The sequence below is a fragment of the Ixodes scapularis genome, unplaced genomic scaffold, assembly GCF_016920785.2.
Source record: "Ixodes scapularis isolate PalLabHiFi unplaced genomic scaffold, ASM1692078v2 PGA_scaffold1__304_contigs__length_218370807, whole genome shotgun sequence".
In the NCBI taxonomy this organism is placed as follows: Eukaryota; Metazoa; Arthropoda; class Arachnida; order Ixodida; family Ixodidae; genus Ixodes; species Ixodes scapularis.
In genome coordinates this window covers 131,047,553-131,062,430 of record NW_024609846.1, presented here as the reverse complement: position 1 = coordinate 131,062,430, position 14,878 = coordinate 131,047,553, and the positions used below count along the sequence as shown (strand labels likewise).

Sequence of the window (14,878 nt, the reverse complement as noted above, 5' to 3'; positions counted from 1 at the left end):
ACATGCAAAAGCTACATCGGCTAAACCTCAATATTAAAAAAAATGGCGGCGGCTACCTTGCACGTGGATTACCAATTATTGCTAGTGGACTCTAAAGAACAACCTGAAAATAAATGGGTCAGTTTAGAGCTGATACCCGGAATACCATTTACTGATAGATGCGGGTGGAAAATCATGAAAGGCGTTTACAACTTTCTGTAATGCCGAATTAGAGCGCAGCTCTTGAGGAGGAGGAGGGGAGGGTACGAAGGCGAGGGTATGACCCTCGCCTTCGTACCCTCTCCTCCTCCTCTCCTCTTCTCCTCCTGCCGCGCTCCTCCCCTCGTCCTCTGCTCCTACTCCTCCCCTCCTTTCCTCCTCCTCTTGCTCCTCTCTTAAGGTATTTCGATTTTGGGATACACCGTACTAAACAATCTGAGAAATATATATATACATATATATTGTAAGGAAGAAGAAGTGGCACGGACAGACAGGCAGGGGTTTTACCAAGCGCGCGCTCGGCACGAGCGCTTCTTGAATACTGTACCGCCATTCATACTGGTCCCATCTTCCTCCTATCTTCTATTAAACCTCCTTTATCAACGTCTCAACACTTTGAGGTGCGCTAGCGATCCCCAACCTGATCATCTGGTAATTCCGACCTGGAGCTGCGCAGCGGACGGTCAATTGTCACAACCTTGAACGACGATATCGGGAATGTCAGAGACCAGCGCCCCACCAACACTTCAACGGTTAAAACTCGCCAACGTGACCCCCAGGATTTCGCCGGTTCAGCCGACGCTGACGTTCTGGACTGGCTCAAAAATTACGACCGGGTGAGCCAACACAACCGCTGGGACGACACCATCAAACTCGCCAACGTCGTATTTGTCCTCAAGGGGACTGCACTCCAATGGTACGACAATCACGAGGAAGAATTTAATTCATGGGATGCGTTCAAAACCGCCTTCGCAGACGTCTTCGGCACACCTGAACGCAGAAGACAACAAGCGCGGGACAAACTCTCCAGGAGGTACCAAGCCCCCCCCCCCCCCCCCCCCCCCCCCCCCAAACATCAACGTCCTACATTGAGGAAGTCCTTCGCCTCTGCGGACGTGTGAACGCAGCTTTGCCGGAGGACGAAAAAATCAAGCACCTCTTCAAAGGATTATCCCAAGAGCTATTTTCCATCGTCGCACCCAGGTCACCTCAGACCGTGCAGCAGCTCATTGCAGAATGCAAGCATTATGAAGACTTTAAAAGTGGTCGGATCTCCAACACCGGATTTGAACGGCTCCCTGAAGTTTCAACTATAACTGCCGACACCGACCTTCCCAATCTCATCAGGCGAATAATTCGAGACGAACTACGCGACTTCTTGGGATCCCTGCGCCTCTCAGCGAATTCTTCGATCTCGCAACCCGAGGCGCCTAAGATTGAACAGGTAATCAAAGACGAACTTCGTGCTGCCCTTCGTCCTATTTCTTCGTCGTCTACCACATGCATGGCACCATCGACTTCCTCACCACCCATCTGCTCTTTACAGCACTCCGCACCACACATTTGCGCGCTGCAAACTTCTCACAACGCCTCAGTTCCATACACACGCTACTTATCACCCCGGCGGACAGAGGAATGGCTCACTCAAGATCAACGTCCGATATGCTTCTACTGTCACGCCCCAGGTCATATCATCCGCTACTGCCGACGCCGCATGAATGCCGAAGCCTACAGTCGCATCCCGCAGAATCAAACTCGACATTCTGACGACCATGACAAGCGCCGAAATTTCGACAACCACGGCAGTTCCAGCGACCGCCGCAGTCTTGACGATCATCGCAACACACGTTCCTTTCCAGCTGCTGAATTCCGACGTGGTCGATCCCCCTCCCCCTATCCTCGACGAAACCGCTCCGTCTCGCCGTTCACTGACGCTACTGCCGCACTTCCGTCGTCAAACTAAGCAGCGCAGCCTGTCTTAACGATGGAGGTCAGGCTGCACTACCGTCTCCGGTCATAAATCCTCCTTACCTTGGCCCTACAACTATTGCCGTCTACATTGGAGAAGAAAAACTTTTAGCGTTAGTTGACACAGGTGCTGCGAAATCCTGCATTTCTAATCAGCTTCGCCGCCGTTTACACAAAGTGCTCACCCCTACACCCGCTGGACATTTTCTACGGATGGGAAACAGTGAACTTGTGCAACCACTTGGCTACTGCACCATCCCTATTTCTATCGGAGGCACTTCCTATATGATTTTGTTTACTGTACTTGCTAATTATGTCGTCGACGTCATTATGGGATGGGATTTTTTGTCGGCCACCGAAGCATTCATTGACTGCGCCAGCCGCGAACTTCATTTGAACACTCGGCAGACTAGTCACGACGTGTAGGAAAATTCACCCATTTTGCTTCACACCAACGACGATTACCTCTTGCCCCCCCTTTCCGCTATTGCTATCACACTCCTGCCGGACCGTCCACTCGAAAGCACCACTGGTTTCATTGAACCCATCGCCGGCTTTGTCGCAAAAAAGCCAGTTATTCTTCCCTACTGCATCGCCACAACAACTCAAGGACAAGTTTCTCTTTTCGTCACCAACACAAATCGCAAATTGTTCGCCGTGGTGCGCGTTTGGCCACTCTAACATCTCGTTCATTAACCACGCTTGCAGCACTCTCCGAACTTACACCTACGAGACTACCGTCAGCTGCCCAAAGCACCGCCGCACAAGTTGTTAAAATGGTAGACTCTAGCTTGCCTTCTCCCCAGAAGGAAGCCCTAACAATGCTTCTTGTTTCGTATGAACAACTCTTCGATTTCAATAGCCGCTCTCTAGCTCAAACTTCGGTAGTCTCTCATCACATTGACACCGGCACAGCATCCCCCATTCGAAGCCGCCCTTATAGAATTTCACCCACCGAACGTAAGGCCGTCAACGATCACGTCAGGGATATGCTCCAAAGAAAGATAATCGAGCCTTCATCCAGCCCATGGTCGGCCCCTGTTGTTTTCACCAAGAAAAAAGACGGATCATGGCGATTTTGTGTAGATTACCGTCGACTTAACAAGATCACCACTAAAGACGTCTATCCCTTACCCAGAATCGACGACACCCTCGACACTCTTCAGGGATCATCATTCTTCTCTTCTATGGACCTCAGAAGCGGTTATTGGCAGATACCCATGGCCGACGCCGACAAGCCAAAAACTGCTTTCGTTACATCCTCCGGCCTATACCAATTTAATGTGATGTCGTTTGGCCTGCCCAATACGCCTGCCACATTCGAACGCATGATGGACACTGTGCTACGGGGTCTCACGTGGAGAACCTGCTTTTGTTACCTCGACGACGTAATTGTTTTCTCCGCCTCATTCAACCAGTACTTGCAGAGGCTACAAGAAGTGCTGAATTGCTTTCTCACCGCCAATTTGCAACTAAACACAAAAAATGTATCTTTGCAGCTCGCCAAATTCAGGTCCTCGGTCATATCATTAGTGCAGATGGCATTCGCCCTGAGCCATCTAAATTACAAGCTGTTTCCGAATTTCCATTTCCGAAAAATTTAAAAGACCTTCGGTCCTTTCTCGGCCTTTGCACATACTTCAGAAAATTTATACCCGGATTCTCCCACATCGCTGAACCTCTCAACACGCTACTCCGTAACAACACCGCTTTGCAATGGAATCGCCCTCAAAGCAATGCTTTTCAAGCCCTGAAAAGCGCCCTAACGACTGTTCCAGTGCTCGGTCGCTTCGTTCCTGGCTCTGACACTGAGATACGTACAGACGCCAGTGGCCATGGCCTCGGCGCCGTACTGGCCCAGAACATTTCCGGTGTCCAGCGAGTAATCGCCTACGCCAGCCGTACATTCACGAAAAGTGAACGTACGTATACCATAACTGAACGCGAGTGCTTGGCCGTTGTGTGGGCAATCTCGAAGTTCCGTCCCTACCTATACTGCACACACTTCACTATTGTAACCGATCATCACGCCCTTTGCTGGTTAGCCAGCCTAAAAGACCCTTTAGGAAGACTTGACGTTGGTCCCTGAAACTCCAAGACTATAACTACACGATCCATTAGAAATCTGGAAAACGACACCTTGATGCTGAGAGCCTTTCCAGATGCCCCCTTCCCCATGGGTCGCAATGGTCGAACCCCTCCGCCCACGAAGACACAACTGCTGTCCTGAGCTCCGTCAACATTGCAGAAGAGCAACGGTTCGATTGCTTATTGCACCCCATTATTCAATGCCTTGAAGGTGCTTTGCCGCATCCTTCTGTGCAAATTCAGCGCCGTGCCCGCCTTTTTCAACTCAGAGATGGCATTTTTTATAGGCGAAACTACGACACACAACAAGGAAGGCCATGGCTTTTAGTGATTCCCCGCCGACTACAAAAGGATCTTATCCAAGCAAACCATGGCGACCCTACAGCTGGCCACCTTGGATTTTCTAAAACTTACTTTCGCATCCGAGGCAGTTACTTTTGGACCGGCATGACCCGCAGCATCAGCAAGTACGTTCGAGCGTGCCACCACTGCCAGACCAAGAAACGTCCTACCACAAAGCCTCCAGGTTGCCTACAACCCCTTCCCCAACCACACCTCCCATTTGAACGCATCGGAATTGACTTCCTTGGTCCCTTTCCCCGATTCACTCGCAACAAGTGGATACTTGCTGCGAGTGACCATTTAACACGCTACGTCGAGACGGCCTCCGTTCCCGCCGCTACCGCCCCCGAAGTCGCAAACTTTTTTATCCACTCGATACTGCTGCGCCATGGAGCTCCACAATACATAATCACCGATCGAGGCACTCCCTTTCTATCCAACGTACTCGATGATGTCCTCCGCCTTTCTTCGACTGTTCACAGCGTTACAACAGCCAACCACCCAGAAACAAATGGATTAAGAGAGCGCTTCAACCATACTATCGCTGACATGGTTTCAGTGTACGTCGCCGATCATCACGACAATTGGGACATCATCCTCCCCTACGTGACCTATGCATACAATCCTGCACGACAATCTACCACCGGACACTCTCCGTACTACTTTCTCTATGCGTCCGAACCCCTAACACCCCTTGAAACGATCTTACCCTACCTACCTGACAACTTCATGCAACCGTACGCAGAGGAGATTGTCTCCAGAGCAGAAGACGCCCGTCAGCTTGCCCGCATCCGTACCCTTAAATCCCAGCAACAACAAAAACTGCGCTATGACGACCGCCACCTCCCCACTGCCTATAACATAGGTGACCAAGTCCTCTTGTGGTCTCCCCGGCCAGCACCGGGCAAGTGCGAGCAGTTTCTCAAACCGTTTGTTGGCCCTTTTCGTGTCATCCGACAGCTCCCCCTAACCAATTATGAAGTCGAGCCCGTTACGCCGCACCGCGACCTTCGCTAAAGTCTTCCGACGTGGTACACATCAGCCGCATGAAGCCCTATTACCGCCAAGACTCATAATCTAAACGCGCCGGATGACCGGCGCTTACAGAACAGGGGGGTACTGTAAGAAGAAGTGGCACGGACAGACAGGCAGGGGTTTTACCAAGCGCGCGCTCGGCACGAGCGATCGCATTTTCCTCCTATCTTCTATTAAACCTCCTTTCTCAACGTCTCAACTATATATATGGGTGGTTTCATATCAAATCGTGCAGGCAAAAAGGGTCGAATTTTTAATTTTGATGAAAAAAATATATGTTATGGCGCCGTTTCTAAAACCGCAGTCGACACAAACCGCAAGTTCGTCGGATTTTTTGTTCTCGACTTACGAATTTTTAAAGAGGCCGCGGCGAAAAGCAGTGTTTTTCACACCCGTCGTGGGTCGGATGTTTCGCTTGATCCCCCGCCATGGATTTTCAGTCCACATTATATTATCTTTTTTGAAGCACTCTGTGGACACATTTAAAAGGCTCTAATACCATGAAATAATTGTAGGCCTTTTGCTTTTTTTCTGTAAAAATGTCAAAAAACGCCTCCTCGGTCAATTGTTGACGAACTTTGACAATTAATTACCGGCGATCTACTTGGGTTACACCGATATTTTTTATGTCCACGGAGAGCCCAGAACACGGTCTTTATATTTATTATAAAATGCCTTCGCTGTGTCAAATATCCTTTGCGGTACGTTTACGTTAATATTATGCAAAAACCAAAAAGTACCATTTTTGAAATTGATTTTCTCAAAAAACCCATTTGTTATTTTTTTTATTTTTTGTTCAAATGTAGATATGATAATTGTCTACACAAAAATCAAGCCTAGAAAGTGTATATTTTGTTTGTATGTTCTACATTTAAGCATCAATATCGTACAAAAACGTGTTTTTACGGCTCGAAGTGAACTTGCAAATTGCGCGTCTTCACAAGCTTGGAAATAGTTTTTTTCTTTTTTTTTCAACGTTCCCACATAAAAATGAAATACAGTATTTCCACCCTGATATATTTATTGATTATTTAAATTTTATTGTAGGCGGCAAGCTACATCGGAGGAGTTCCAAAAAGAGAAAGCAACACTTCTTAACACACCAGCAGGTGTCGTAAATTTTTAACGTGTAGGCGTCGGCAGACGTCTTATTGATTCGGGGCCCTCATTGGCCTGCATGAACGTCCCGCCCTTTCGGAGCCAGCAGATGACGACGACCTTTCGCGCTCGTTGTGTTAGATGGGACGGCCCGTGACAGTAAAGCGAGCAGCGCACCCTGTGTCACCAAAAGTGAAATGGTACGATTGTGTCGTTGACGTGGCGAACAGTGACAGCCACCCAGGAGGAGTCTATCAGAGTATTGCACAAGGGAAAGCAAAGGAATCGTTGCCTGAAAGGATGAGGACACCACGGCCTTACAATGTCGACGGTCAACAACTGTTCTGCCAGCCGAAACAACGCTGCGTGCGCTCTAAAACCGGCGGCGCGGGACAGAAATCGCGCAGACGCACACACGAAGATGGGCCGGTTTCGTTAGGGATGTGGGGAAATTTGAAACCAGCCATCCGTGCATGCGTGAAACGATACCGCATGTTTGCCCTAGCTTCGAGTGCCCTATCCTTACCTTGAAACGGCCGTGCTCTCTCTCTCTCTCCCCGGGGAGATCCGATAGCACCGAAGGGTTATCTATTAAACTTGAGAAAGAAAACGAGAAGGGAGTGTTTAAGTTTAATTATCCCCACCAACCCGCTCGTTCCGTCCTTATAAAGGGTTATCTCTTTTGGAAACAGCAAAGCCTGGAGACTGACATTAAAACGAGCGTGTTGGTAAATATACTTGTGTTTGTATTCTGCCCGGAGACTAGTTGGGTCGAAGTCAGCCTCCTTGTCAACTATAACCGTTTGTGAAGAGTGGGCTTCTCCCGAGATGAAACGTTAGCGCCGGCTGACGTGTTCTTTTGAAAAAGAGAAGGGAAAGAGAAAGTTTGAGCAACTGCAGAAACTACCTCGAAAGCTCCTCTCCCGATATGAAGCTTGAAGCATAGTCTCGGTTACCTTCTCGCGCATCGCCTGCTCCAATATATTCTTCACTTTCTTTCGTACAGCCACTGTTCCGCACAGCCGTCGTCGATGTGCGTAATAGAGGGAGGAACAGATTCGAGCATCATCTGGACGCCGTCATCATGCCAGACTTCAATGTCGTGGGACCGACTCGTGTGTGTTTCTTCGCCCCGCTGAACTTTGTTTCTCGGGTGCGGTTTTTTCTGAACGTCTTTTTTTTTTTTCAATGTTTTCTTATTAACTGTTTGTTAGCACTGTTCAGGTGTTGGGTTTATTTCGTCATGGCGTAGCGGCCTGGCGGTGATGTAGAGAGCGTGTTCGCACGCATTTCGTTGCGTCCCGTTTAGGGAATGCCCGGGGGAGTTGGTTTTTGTTCTTGCCATGTGCGGCTGAGTTTTCCCGTCTTTATTAAATTATTGATTTTTTTTGTTTTACCTTTACGTGCCGTCGACTTCTTTGTCTGACTCTCCACCAGGCGTGGACCTATCGCCTTGCCACCGCTCGAACCTAAATACTTTTTTTTTTAACGCAATTTTCGTTAAGATCGGAGTTGGGCAATTTAATTCCTATTTATTTATATTTATTTCCTACCCCTCTCCATGACACACTCTCTGTGTGTTTCGGACCGTTTCTGTGTCACCACTTTTGTGTATTACGGAAGTGAAAGGACATTCCCTGGTGACCTGTGCGATGTGCGGTGAACAAGCCCCAGTGTTCGGTTTCGTAAAGAATTATATATTATATATCGACGATGTGGTGACTTTCTTTGTCTTAGTAATATGACAGCTAATAGCTAGTCGTGCTAGTTTACTTTGAAAGGTTTATAAATTGAAACAATACAACGTCTGTGCCTTTTGGTTATTGAAAGTCTACTAGGCCTGCTGATTTGGTTAGATATGTATCTCATGGTTCCCGCTCTTATCAAAACATACATAAATATTCAATATCACAAAATCCGTTTATAATTGATTACAAAATGCAGAAGAAAATTCAAGAAAACTTTTTCACAATTCATAGAGACGCATGGGTCGCTAAGTCTGACTTAGGTCTTGCAAAACAAAGACGTCTTTTTCCGATATTGAGGCCTAAATATAAAACATGCAAACAAAATATACACTTTTTAGGCTTGATTTTCGTGTAGACAACTATCATATCTACATTTGAACAAAAAATAAAAAAAAATAAAAAATGGGTTTTTTGAGAAAATCAATTTCAAAAATGGTACTTTTTGGTTTTTGCATAATATTAACGTAAACGTACCGCAAAGGATATTTTATACAGCCAAAGCATTTTATTATAAATATAAAGAGCGTGTTTTGGGCTCTCCGTGGACATAAAGAATATCGGTGTAACCCAAGTAGATCGCCAGTAATTAATTATCAAAGTTCGTCAACAATTGACCGAGGAGGCGTTTTTGACATTTTTACAGAAAAAAAGCAAAAGGCCTAAAATTATTTCATGGTATTGGAGCCTTTTAAATATGTCCACAGAGTGCTTCAAAAAAGATAATATAATGTGGACTGAAAATCCATGGCGGGAGATCAAGCGAAACATCGGACCCACGACGGGTGTGAAAAACACTGCTTTTCGCCGCGGCCTCTTTAAAAATTCATAAAGAGAGAGCAAAAAATCAGACGAACTTGCGGTTTGTGTCGACTGCGGTTTTAGAAATGGCGCCAAAACATATATTTTTTTCATCGAAATTAAAAATTTGACCCTTTTTGCCTGCACGATTTGAGATAAAACCAACCATATATATATATATATATATATATATATATATATATATATATATATACATACAGAATTGACAAGTTCAGCCGTAGTAATATTGTGAATAAAGAGAGGAGAAGGTGATTATTGTATATAAATATATATATATATATATATATATATATATATATATATATATATATATATATATATATATATATATACAATAATCACCTTTAATCACCTTCTTCCCTCTTTGTTCACAATATTACTACGGTTGCACTTGTCAGTTCTTCACTCATTCCCTTTATATATACGGTGCAGCCAGTCCCTATGGGGAGGAGTGGTTCCCTAGATGCATTGGAAGACGGGCCCTTTCCGGACATTTGCAAGCTGAGATGACGTGCCACGTCACTGCCGCATGTCGGAAATAGCACGGGCCTTAAATCAGCAACGGTTTCCGTCTACCAAGTTAAGCGAATTTGAAACTAAACAGTACACAGAGAGCTGGTCAGAAATTTAGTCCGCCGAAACCAGTGGCCGGGATGGTCGGTTAAGGCGTCGCCCCGGACAGGCGAAGGTTGCGGGTTCAATCTCCGCTCCTGGCCCAATTTTTCGAAAGCTCTCTTTCCCTTTCCCTTTCCCTGGCTTTAATGCAATAAATTCAGTAATCCCCTTCTCCCCCTTTCGTTCACTATATATATATATATATATAGAAGCCAAAAAGAACCCTTGGTGAAAACAGCAACAACGGACGATTTAATCTTCGACGTTTCGGCCGGAGTCCGACCTTCGTCTTCTGTACCCACGCCTTCGGCCCCTCCGCCACCATGCCCGATATATATATTGTGGTATTCTCGCTCACCTCTTTTCCGGAGAAAGGAAATGTAGTTCTCGCATCTGGGAGCTCCATTCAAAGTTCTGCCGGTGCCTAGAAACAGGACAGCAGGATAAAGGCGTAAGAACTCTCGATGTCATCCTACTTGCTGTCGGCTCTCTCGAAGACTGCTCGGCGTTTTTAATTTCCTCAGAATTAGTCTTCAGCGTGTCCTCCCAAGGTGGCACATTAGGAGGGGAGGAGGAGGGGGGGAGAGGGGAGGAGAAGGGAGGACGAGGGCGCGTTGCATTGAGGGACGTTTTCCATAATGCAACGCGCGGGGCCCTCGTGACGTCACTCGTGACGTCATTATGGGTAACGTCCCATAATGCAACGCGCGAGACCCTCGCGCGTTGCATTATGGGATGACGCCGCACGTGACGTCACGAGGGTAACAAGTGACGTCACAAGCGACGTCATGGGAAACTTCCCATAATGCAAAGCGCGAGTCACGAGTAAGACCCGCGCGTTGCATCGTGAGACGTTTTTCAAAATGCAACGCGCAGGACCCTTGTGACGTCACGTGTGACGTCATTATGGGAAATGTCTCAAAATGCAACGCATGGGTCACCAGTGAGTCCCTCGCGTTGCGTTATGGGACATTTCCCATAATGCCCCGCGCGGTTACGGCGATGGTGATGCCGCTCAAGCCGGAAACGGGCGCCTAAGAGGCGCGCTATAAAATTGGTATGGACATTTTGTGAAGGTTCAGATAAGAATGGGGAGAAATGAAAAACGGAAAAATGCGAATAGGATGTTTCGAGATACAGAGGGTAAACTCGCAGTGGTTCCCCTCCACTCCAAACTATATTTGTTTCTTAAAATGGACTGCGACGCAAGCTGCGAGTCGTCGGCGACAATGCAGGACAGACAACCACGTGCCATTCGGTTTTAGTGCAAACGGGATCAAACGCGAACGTGACCAAATGCACATAGGCCCAAATCGGACAAACCGGTTTGGATGTTTTGAGAAGGTTTAAACTGGAAGGTTCAAATGAGAATGAGGCGCGATTTCAAAGGGCGCAATGTGAATGGGACGTTTTGAGATACACCCGTTAGATACTGAGCTCGTCAAGATGTGTATGAGGCAAAATATTTTTGCGCTCTTGCCCCAGAGTCGTGAGATTCGATGCATTGCGCCGCTGAAATTGACGAGGAAGCAAGTCAGAGTGTGCAACGCTTATTCAGCATTGAGAAATTAATCTATGTATAGTTCGGTTTTATAAATGCGAACATGTCCGTTGCTTTATTACTTAAGCTTTTTTTTTTTAAGTTAGTGTTTGATGAGCCTATTCAGGATCAACGGTGCATTTTATATAGAAGACCTGGACACACAATAGAGTTTCATATTTTGAGGTGTGTTCGTTATTGTCATGATTTTTCTATTAATTTTTCCGTTAGATTTGCGAACTTCTAATCTCACTATCAAATTGTGTGATGGAACAAGGCGCTTTTGCAACAAACGTTTGTAAGGAGGCGCTCTTTTTGAATAGAAATGTTTTCTCCAGTTGAAAATAGGCTTGTTAAATTAAGCACTTCACATTTTGTCTAAAACTCGGTAATTCAGCCAGAGACACAAATTTATCTTAATGATTTTTATATAGCCGTAAACCTTTTTAAAAAGATGACATCCAAAAGTTCTTTTTTTTTTTAACTTACCAAACAATTGGATATGGTACTTAAACATCAACCTCACATTTTGAAGCCTCAATTTTCAGAGAAAAAAACATAATGTCAGAAAGCAGAATTTGAAGTTCTTGCACTCCTCGGTGACGTCAAGGGTAATGTAACGCTCTGGAGCTTTTTTTTTTTCTTATGTCTTTTTTTTCCTGCTGCTTCCGGTAGTGCCGTCGTCGATCAGACGCTCGCTCTCGAACTTCGCTTCGCGCCGGCAAGGCGTGCGTAAGCAGACGATGCGTCAGTATTAACTTGCGACTGGTCTGCTTAGGCGTTCCAAAATACTTTCAAAGGTAGTGCAGTTGAAGACGAAATGCAGCGGATTTCGAAGAGCGACCTGAGGAGCGATGTGGCGTCGGGGCTGCGTCAAGGACTGTGCCAGCACTGGCAGATTTGGAAGTGTCTCTTTAAACAAGCTATGAAAGAATGAAGCGAAGGAGAAGGCGTGGCTGGAGGCGATTCCGGCAGAACAACTGCTCGGTTTATGCAACGCGACCTTACAGTCTGTGCTATCAAGGCGCCACAAATCTGAAGCAGGCGAAAGTACCGACGACTTGGCGACATCCTCATCGGGATCTTCCCGCTCTCGGTTAGGCATCTCGTACGGTACCAGACTTAATGTCTGCGAACGTTCAACAAATTCCTTGTCAAAGTCAGAACGGTGGTCTGGTACCAAAAACGACACCTGATCCTCCAAGCCGTCGCCAACATCGCGCTCGCTTGAGGCACAACCATCGGGTGTCACAATTTTGAAAGATCAAAGCAAAGATGGCAAAGAGAGAAATGAGACTACGGTCAATGCGCCGACATCATGGCGAAGCCCACTTCCGAACTTTGATTTTCCATTTCGAAACCAGCGTCGTCATTCGCAAGCCACGTTTTGTACGAACTATGTTTCATGCTCGGCCGTTAATAATTGTTATAAAAATGCCACTTTTGCAACCTCGTAATTTCTGGATATTCAATCATTGATGACGTCGCAGCACGTGACCATAAATGCGATCGAAAGGAAGTATCTAGTAAGAGAGGAGGGCGCGCTTTTATAAAAAGCTCGTTTGCACATATTTTTGTTTTTCGCAGTGCCATTGCTTTTTCATTGAATGACACCATTTGGAAGCGTTTAAAGCAGTAAAATTTACTGCTTTTGGAGTGTCAGTGCCTCATTAATAACTGAGCACTCTAGAAATTCATATTAATTTCCGCGTGACATTGTAGGCGCTTCTTGTAGTGAGAAAAGACGACTAAACGGTTGACGTGCACAATAATCCCAAACATCACGGCATACAGTACATGACAATACAAATTTGCTATTTCTGAAATAATCATCCTGCACAGCCGGTTTAGAAATGAGTTCTTCACCATTTCAGTTCAGCATCTCGTTTAATATATTTGTGGTGAAAATAAAATTACCCGAACTTGGTCACCTTGTTTAAACGATAATAAAAATTATTTGACTTGAGTGATTCCAACTTCTTGAAGGCAGAACTTTCAAATGTGTCAACGACACGTAGGAATTCAGAGAGTTTCCTATTGGCTTCGCCCAACGTAGACCTGAAGCAAATTGTTGTGTGTATGTTTATACGGCAGGGAGTTAGTCTGCCACAGTGGGTGTCTGGTGCCTCAGCTGTAGATGAGCAATTTAGCCAGTGCGGTACAACGACTAACCAGGGGTCTTTAACGTACATCACGCGGTAGTGATACACGACCGCACGCCGGTACGATGCTCATCCAGATCGAAACGGGCAGGTTTGGGGATCGAACCCAGTATTACTTGGCTCTGCAGCGCGAGCTTTCGTTCCACGTGCTCCGAGCTGGTGTGCGCTATTGGCGACGTGCACGACCGAAAGCGTCGCTGTGGCCGGCCGGCCATGATTGGCCGAATGCTGACTGTGACGTCAGCAAAGGATGTCTCATCGACGGAAATAAGAGGAATATAAGAACTTCAATTTTGATGGAGCTGGCAGTGTCGCTTTGAGAGGGTAACGATTTCAAGCTTCCACAATGCTAATTGAAAACACCATCGAACTTGTTGTTCGCAATGTAATGACGTCACGAAAGGGAGCCATGGGAGGGCGCCACCAAAACATCTCGCCGCTAATACCACTCGGCCGCCGATCCCCCAACGTAGACCTCAAAAATACGTCGGGTTCAAGTAACAAAGAGCTTATCTAAAAACAAGAAAAAGGTCGATTCGGTCTTGTTCGTATTGTTGGGACTGAGGAGTTTTCCAGGCAGGATCAAGCAGGGCCAGGCCAGGACAGGAACCGACGGAAGACTCCAGGCAGCAACACAAGGAGGCAGGAGAGTGTCTCACGAGGCAATGCAACAATTTAAAAAAAAAAAAAATTGAAGAAAAACGAGCAGCGTTCCCTCCCTCAACTCGCAGCCCGAGCAAGCGGCCGCGTGATCTGGAGCCGATTATATGCCGCCAATGTTGATCATAGCCACGCGCTGGGGTTGGCGAAGCACAGGACACGCGCTGAGTTCCAGACATTGTTATGGCTCGGCTATTGTCGTCGCTGCAGCGATTGGACACGGGCCGCCACCCGAATGCATGTCAAGGCATCGATTGTCACGAGCACAGATCGGATGCGTACGCAGTCTTCGCGTCCACTGTGTGAGCAGCATTTGAATATCGTAACCGCAAAGCTCGATGACGCTTTCCCGGGGATCGTACTGTTGCCATTGTCCCCACAGCTTCGTTATCAAATTTCGCGAAGGAGCAAAAGGCGGCTTTGGAAAGAGAGACTGATAGAAAAGCTCGGCTTTCATCCTTTGAATCCCGCCGCGACGAAGACGCTTCTTGGTCAGTGGTGTTGCGTTAGAGTATTCTTGGGTCCCGCTAGTGCCAGGAGGCTGGTGTAAAGTAAGAAATATTCCTACCCAATGTCGTTGCACAGCCCCTTTAATACATATCTACAGAAGTATTTATATCAGGGGGGATCGGTGGCCATTCTACTTCCGGCTTCCGAGCACTACGATTGGAGAATCATGAGCTCCTCAGGAGCTTCGATAACGGCCCTCGCCGGCCGCGGCTCATCTGTTTCTTCGGCTAACTCGGATTATCGCATTGTTCTGCCTCCTCTGCCATCAGGAGCCATTGTGCGCAACTCTGTGCCGCCGCACGGTGACGTGAGTG

At 46.9% G+C, this 14,878-nt stretch overlaps 1 protein-coding gene across 1 annotated transcript in view; it reads left to right on the top strand.

Moving 5' to 3' along the window:
* LOC115322701 overlaps nucleotides 1-14,878 on the top strand; it is a gene marked incomplete at its 3' end in the record, with an annotated part of 51,530 nt that overhangs the window by 20,223 nt on the left and 16,429 nt on the right. The window lies entirely within an intron of this gene.